The sequence below is a fragment of the Strongylocentrotus purpuratus genome, unplaced genomic scaffold, assembly GCF_000002235.5.
Source record: "Strongylocentrotus purpuratus isolate Spur 01 unplaced genomic scaffold, Spur_5.0 spur5_scaffold_1, whole genome shotgun sequence".
Taxonomy (NCBI): Eukaryota; Metazoa; Echinodermata; class Echinoidea; order Camarodonta; family Strongylocentrotidae; genus Strongylocentrotus; species Strongylocentrotus purpuratus.
Genome location: NW_022145594.1, coordinates 24,542,094 through 24,548,572, shown reverse-complemented (window position 1 = coordinate 24,548,572; position 6,479 = coordinate 24,542,094). Strand labels below are relative to the sequence as shown.

At 35.9% G+C, this 6,479-nt stretch overlaps 1 long non-coding RNA gene across 1 annotated transcript; it reads right to left on the bottom strand.

Annotated features, from left to right (window-relative positions):
* Nucleotides 1–212: 212 nt before the first annotated feature.
* LOC115921479 lies at nt 213–3,059 on the bottom strand. The gene is made up of 3 exons (XR_004062892.1): nt 3,022–3,059; nt 1,358–1,421; nt 213–390 (listed from the first exon to the last, which is right to left on the bottom strand). It is a non-coding gene; the product is annotated as an uncharacterized LOC115921479 (long non-coding RNA).
* Between the last annotated feature and the right edge of the window lie 3,420 nt (nt 3,060–6,479).

Below are 6,479 nucleotides of genomic sequence, written 5' to 3'. Positions count from 1 at the left end.
AGGGTTAGGGTTGAGGTGGCTATTTGGGTTTTATGTATGTTTTTGGGATCAGGGTTAGGTACAGTTTTTGGTCCAGGGTTGAAGTTCAGAATTTGGAATATGTACATAATTGACGAGGAACTTTTGTCGCAGGAGCTAGTGTCGTACACACTCATTGCCACAACTAGTTCTTGTATTCAGGTACAAGTCCTTCAAGGCCGGCCTTTTCTACCCTTGATTTTCCATTCTTGCAATAGTACTTCGGAAGCAGCCGTGACGTCGTTAAGATTGCTCTTCTTTATTTTGTCTATGTAGTTGAATTCGAATCCTATTATTGCGAACAGCTCGCTGTATTTTCCGTCCGGTATTTTTTTGGATAAGTTGTTGATCTCATTATCCGTTACTTCTCTTCTGTTTGACCGAATAATATATATCAATATACCTGGAATTAATACATTTAATGAATAAAGGCCGCTTGCTCTATGAAACAATATTCCTCGAAAGGCAGAGTGGTAATTTTGGCATCTGATTTCTATCTTTCTTTATCTTATTTTGCATAGCAGTGTATTCTTTTTGGTTCTGAAAACAAAGTCTGCACTTTAATAAATCAGCAACATTTTACTTTTGTTTCCTATCACAAAATCGGATTCATAATTCATATTCATTGTGTCACATTCGTTGCTTTCCAAAAAGGCGAGAGATTTTGATATAATATCTTAATTGTAATCATACTTTCTTGAATAAGTTAAAGTTAGCTAATCAAGGTGATTACATCATTTTTTTGATATTCGCGTTAGTTAAAAGGAAATATGACAAAAAGTATACACGTGTTGTATTATCATAACTGCTACTCGGACATAAGATATCTAAATGTATTGTATATAGGTCTATATTCATTTTCTTTAGCTTTTAAAGGTTAAACGTTGAGCCTGCGTCGTTCCATTGGATCTCCACGTCGGGTGGGGATGTCGAGATACACGAACATGTGTGAAAACATACTCCGATATTCAGGGAAGGTCAGGTAAATTTGATACAAATAATCGCTGTTTTTAAAAAAATCCTAGAGATGATGCTTATCTTTTACGTTTACTTCTGTGAAAACAAATACGAACTCTTGTGAGTATCTACTTAGTATTAAAAAGAGTCAGGTCGAAACCCGAGTTTTCGTAGACTGGTTTTAGGTTTTTTCAGAAATTGTCGGGTAAACTTGAAAGAACATCTCTCTTCTTGCTAACAAGAGGGGTGTATTTCACAAACGTTACACCCAACCCTCCAGCAATTAGGGCCTGAGTATTAAAGAAACGCTGTGTAACCCGAAAACACTGAGATCCGATGGAAGGCAGTGAGCCAACGGTTGTGTACCTACATATCAGCTTACCTGCTTGTGCTGGATGCCGCTGAAGGTCCAGCTCCAGGTTCAGTGACTGTTTCTTGTTGCCACCCTAACGAAATACATGTGTATAATAGACACAAATATTCACTGTAATCATGACGCCTACACGGGAATATGGTAGGTATACAATGGGTTCAATGTGACACTTCTATTTCATAAACTTTGAAGTAGAGACCAATTTCGAAGCTTATGAAAATTGTCATTGACTTTCGTATTTCTTTTCTTTTTCTAATGAATGATCCTCATAATGGAGACAGAACGCTTTTTTGAACATGTAGCCTTCATAATAATACAAGTGCTAACAAACGTAGTGCTCGTATTTGGATGCCCTAATACCAGTTTGAGCTGAAACAAGATACGAAGACAATGAGAAAGTGTTCCATCCCTTTTATAAAACTGTTATTATCTTTTACATTTTTTAACGGTTTTATGTTGGTCGCTCAGTAGATTTGAAGATTCTGTTAATATTATTTACAAACGAAGAATAATTGATATAGTATTAATGACTGCTTTGAGAGAAATAGTTGTTTTATTACGCTCAAGGGAAGGTTAGAATTGTGCTATTCCCCGAGGCTTGCCGAGGGGAATAGCCCAATTGTAACCTTCCCGAGAGCGTATAAAAACAACTATTTCTCGAATATTAAAGCAGTCATTAATACTTTTATATGCCGAAAAAAAAAGAAGAAAAAAAAAAAAAAATTTACATTGTTGTCGAAGACGGGATTCGAACTCTTGCGTACAACAAGAGGTGTATCGAAAACCAACGCTTAGACCACTCGGCTATCGCGCGCCGTTAACATGCTTGGCAGTTTTCTCCAATATATACATTAAAATGAATTGAAAACGGCTCCGCGTGAGGGATGCTTCGCAAAAGCTCCATGAAACGGACCCTTCTTTTACTTTTGCAATGCATATTGGCACGAACTTAGATCAAGATCTATCGGCAGATGTTGTTTTTTTGTTTTTGAGAGTTAATTTTCGTCTTCATGTCAACAATGCAAGATAAAATTGTCGGTAAGATCGATCGAGATTCAATTGTATTGAAATTGCCGACCAATTTTTCGCACACGTATGGTATCCTCCATCGCTCAAACCATTTTTTAACATGTAAACCTATGGGGTAACCATGGAGACTGACCTATTTTTTTTAATAACCATGGTTATTAAAAATATTGAAATGTTTTAAGCATGGTTACCGGGAATTTTACAGGAACAGTTGAAGTTTATGAATGCAATTCGACCAATCAGATGGCTGGATTTCTTAAGTGAGGTATATAACACTCTATATTCTTGGACAATTTCTACTATTTTGAATGGGGAAAACATGATTTTCTTGCATCGCTGCTTTAGAAAGAAGATTTCTGTGATGTTTGATCTGATTGCTTTTATCAGATTTGAATATTTGGAAGCGCAACGCAAATCAATTATTGTTCATGGCGTCGGGTAAGATAAAAATAAAAAAAAAGGGGGGGGGGAGGCCACAATACGCTCAAATTATTCTGAGTAGGAATTGAGCTTATCAAATTATCATGACGTGCATATTTCTCTTTGTTCGGCAGATTGATTTTCTTAAGCCAAGCATGGCGCTCGTGTTTGTTGTTGTTCAAAGTCCGGAGGCTTATGCAATAGACAACGACACTTATACATACCTTCATCGTGATGGGAATCATCGTCGCTGTTCTGAGGATCTCTATCTCCTGGTGGGAGAAATTTAAATGCGATCCTTTAAACAGCCTAATAAGTGGTGTTTTCGAGTTTTTTTTCGGTGGGGTGCATAACCGTATGGGTTTGTGTTACTTTTTTTATGGTATGGTATGGTATGGTATTTATTGAAACATGCATCGCAGTTACATATACTGAATTGCACTTGGATATACATTGCATTTTAAAAACGAGAGTACAATTAAAAACAGTATCATTTACATAATTATAAGTACACGTATTATGTCACATAATGAAAGGAGGTTAAAAAGGGAAAGGGAGAGAGAGAGAGAGAGAGAGAGAGGGAGAGGAGGAGAGAGGGAAGGAAAGTAAGAGAAATAGAAAGAAAGGATAAGAGAGCGAGAGATATAGTGAAGAAAGAGAAAGAGCAGGAAAGATAGAAAGATGGAGAAAGAGAGAAAAAGAGAGAGAGAGGAAGGAGAGAGAGAGGTGAAGGAGAGAGAGAGAGAGAGAGAGAGAGAAAGAGGAAGAGAAAGAGAGAGAGAGAGAGGCAAGAGGTAAAGAAGGGGGAGGAGAGAAGGGGGAACTTGCCAACAATTAAAAATTACATACAAATTGACGATAAAAAGATAAAAGTATGCATTGCAACATTGACATTACGAATAGTATTAATAAGAAGAACAAACATCTGACTAACATGAGCGCTATCCAAGAACCCACTATTATTATTATTATTTTAGCTCACCTAAAAATCTTTTGGTAAGTTGTAAAATGTATAAATGAGAATGTTTTCTTTTTTAACGCAGATGGTAGTAAAAACATTTTAAAAAGGATAATAACAACGTTTTTAAGAAAATATTTATATATAACTACTAAATACAGGCGGATATAGCACAGAAGCAAGATTCAAAAGGAGTAATTGCAGACCTGCGTAAACTAATAGTGTTAAGATAAAATAACGGGCAACCAGAGGCAATTTAAAGTAATACATGTAATTATGAAATCGACAGTATACAATACGAAGAGTAAAGATAATTAACTGATAAATTGAGGTAAAGCGTATTGCAAATATTTACATTATGTTTCTACATTTAGCAATAATATAATTGTTCAATCCAAGATATTTAATTGAATCTGAAATATAATGCATTAAGATTCGGCGAATTGTAGATGTGTTCAGGCAAAGATTGCAATTTGAGAATGAATTATAATAAGCAAATTGTGATTTAAAAGAGGCTTTAGATAACTGGCAATAATTCATATAAAGAAAAAAAAACATGGGAAAGAAATGAGGTTACTAAAGATGACCGTATTTGTATCTTGATACAGAAATTGAAGTTATATTGACAAAAATACATGTAATTCACAAAGTTTGGCAGTATTATGCTATCAAAAAATATTGAACAGACCGGATGCCACATCATGGCTGGTTCAAAAGCCTTACTAGATAGGGTAAAGCACTTTTTCTGTAGCGTTCTGTCCTACACTTGATTTCACGTAGCCTATTACTATGTCTCAATTGTCTTCGAGAACACTGGCTTTCAGGTAACCACTCACGAAAGTTACAGTAGAGGGACCTAGCGAAGTTTAGACAGAGCTCTTCTCTTCTGTCTCTCAGAGACGACAGATTACACACTGTAAGAGCCTGACGGTAGGATTCATATCTTAGTCCTAATATTGTCCGCAGGGCACGCTTCTGGATTGACTCTATTTGAGCTTCCTGGTTTAGAGTTAGTGAAGAATTACTAGTATACAAATGTATAATCTTTCAGGAAAGTCAGGTGAAAGGAAAATTAATGAAAGGATTGAAAACTTAACATTCCGAATCAAAACTATGATTGAATTTTTCGAACTATCATGACGTGTATTTTTCTAGTTATTCGGCAGATTGATTTTCTTAAGCCAGGAAAGGCGTTCTGTTTTGTAGTGGTTTGAATAACTTGCATATGTGCCATCTATATATTGCTCGTATTTGGACATCCGTAAGAGCTGTTAGAGATAAAGGATTAAAAAAGGTACAAAGAAAGTGTTTGCTGTTTTCTTTTCCTTTTTTGACAAATAATGTTTTTAAACCTTTAAATGGTCTTACCATTTTGATTATTAGCGCAGGTTTCTGGTGATCTATCAAGGAGTTCTGAAGAAATATGTAAGAAGGAGTATGTAAGAATTCTTTGTTATATTATATGCATGACAGAACAATCATCTAGTTCCTTTGATAAAAAACCCTAGACTGATGCCTTTTCTCAATACTGAATACTAAAAATACGTTAAAAGGGCGACATTCTATATTCTTATGATGGTTATAGAAATTACGAGTTTACCACTAAGCAATGAACTGGAGGTTCAATACCCTAACTATGCAAGAAAATATCATTGAAAACTGAATATGATGTTGATATTACGGCCTATTTGACTGTCGACTTGAAATATAAAGGACTTCAAAGATAAAGATTAACTTTAACCTTAACAATGAATTTAATCTAAACGAAGTCTGAACTACATCCTTGTGTCGATTACACGCCGTACGGGCTTCACGATCTACATTTGGGGATTCCAAAGAAATTTTGAAATTATTATCCCGGCTTTAAGCTCCCGGAATCGCAACGATTATTGCATTCAAGGAATAGATCCTACCAGGGTCGAGTGTGACAAATGGATATTGTGGCGTCTTGCAAAAGGACGATAGTGCTCGATGGCATGGATTCGAACCTTGTGGCTCATAGTCCAGAGGCTTATGCAATAGACCATAACACTTCTACATACCTTGAACTTGTTGGAGATCATCGTTCCTGTTCTGAAAATTTGAAGGATTTCCACCTCCTGCTGGGAGAAATGAGAAATGCGAAATGCGAAATGCGAAATGCGAAATGCGAAATGCGAAATGAGAAATGAGAAATACGAAATGCAAAATGAGAAATGCGAAATGCGAAATGCGAAATGCAAAATCAGAAATGCGATCTCCTGCTGCGAGAAATGCGATCCTTTAAATAGACTAATAAGTGGTGGTTGCAAACATTTGTTTCGTTGGGGGGTGAAGAGTTAAATGAATCTCCAGGAGCGAATTCCTGTGAGGTTAATTTCAAACCATACCCTTGACCTAACAATAACCCTAAATATCAGAGAACCAATTAATCAGAACACCAATGAAATTATTGTCCAAAATCCCTTTTTGACGAAATAAAGTCCGGATCAAAACGGAGGGCCAATTTGTGGGGTAATAATAATATAAGCTCACATTTATGATTCGCCTTATACTTGGTTTCTAGACGCAGCATATTGGTGGGTCTCATATATGGGAGCATTGAGCTTGAAAACAAATGAAACCTTAGTATTCTTTTTCATATCAATGCCTCAATAAACATGATTAATTTTACTTGGTTGTATGATTTACATGACCAAAGAAACATATAGGTACACTTTGTTTCCGCAAATATTTGTGTCCTGT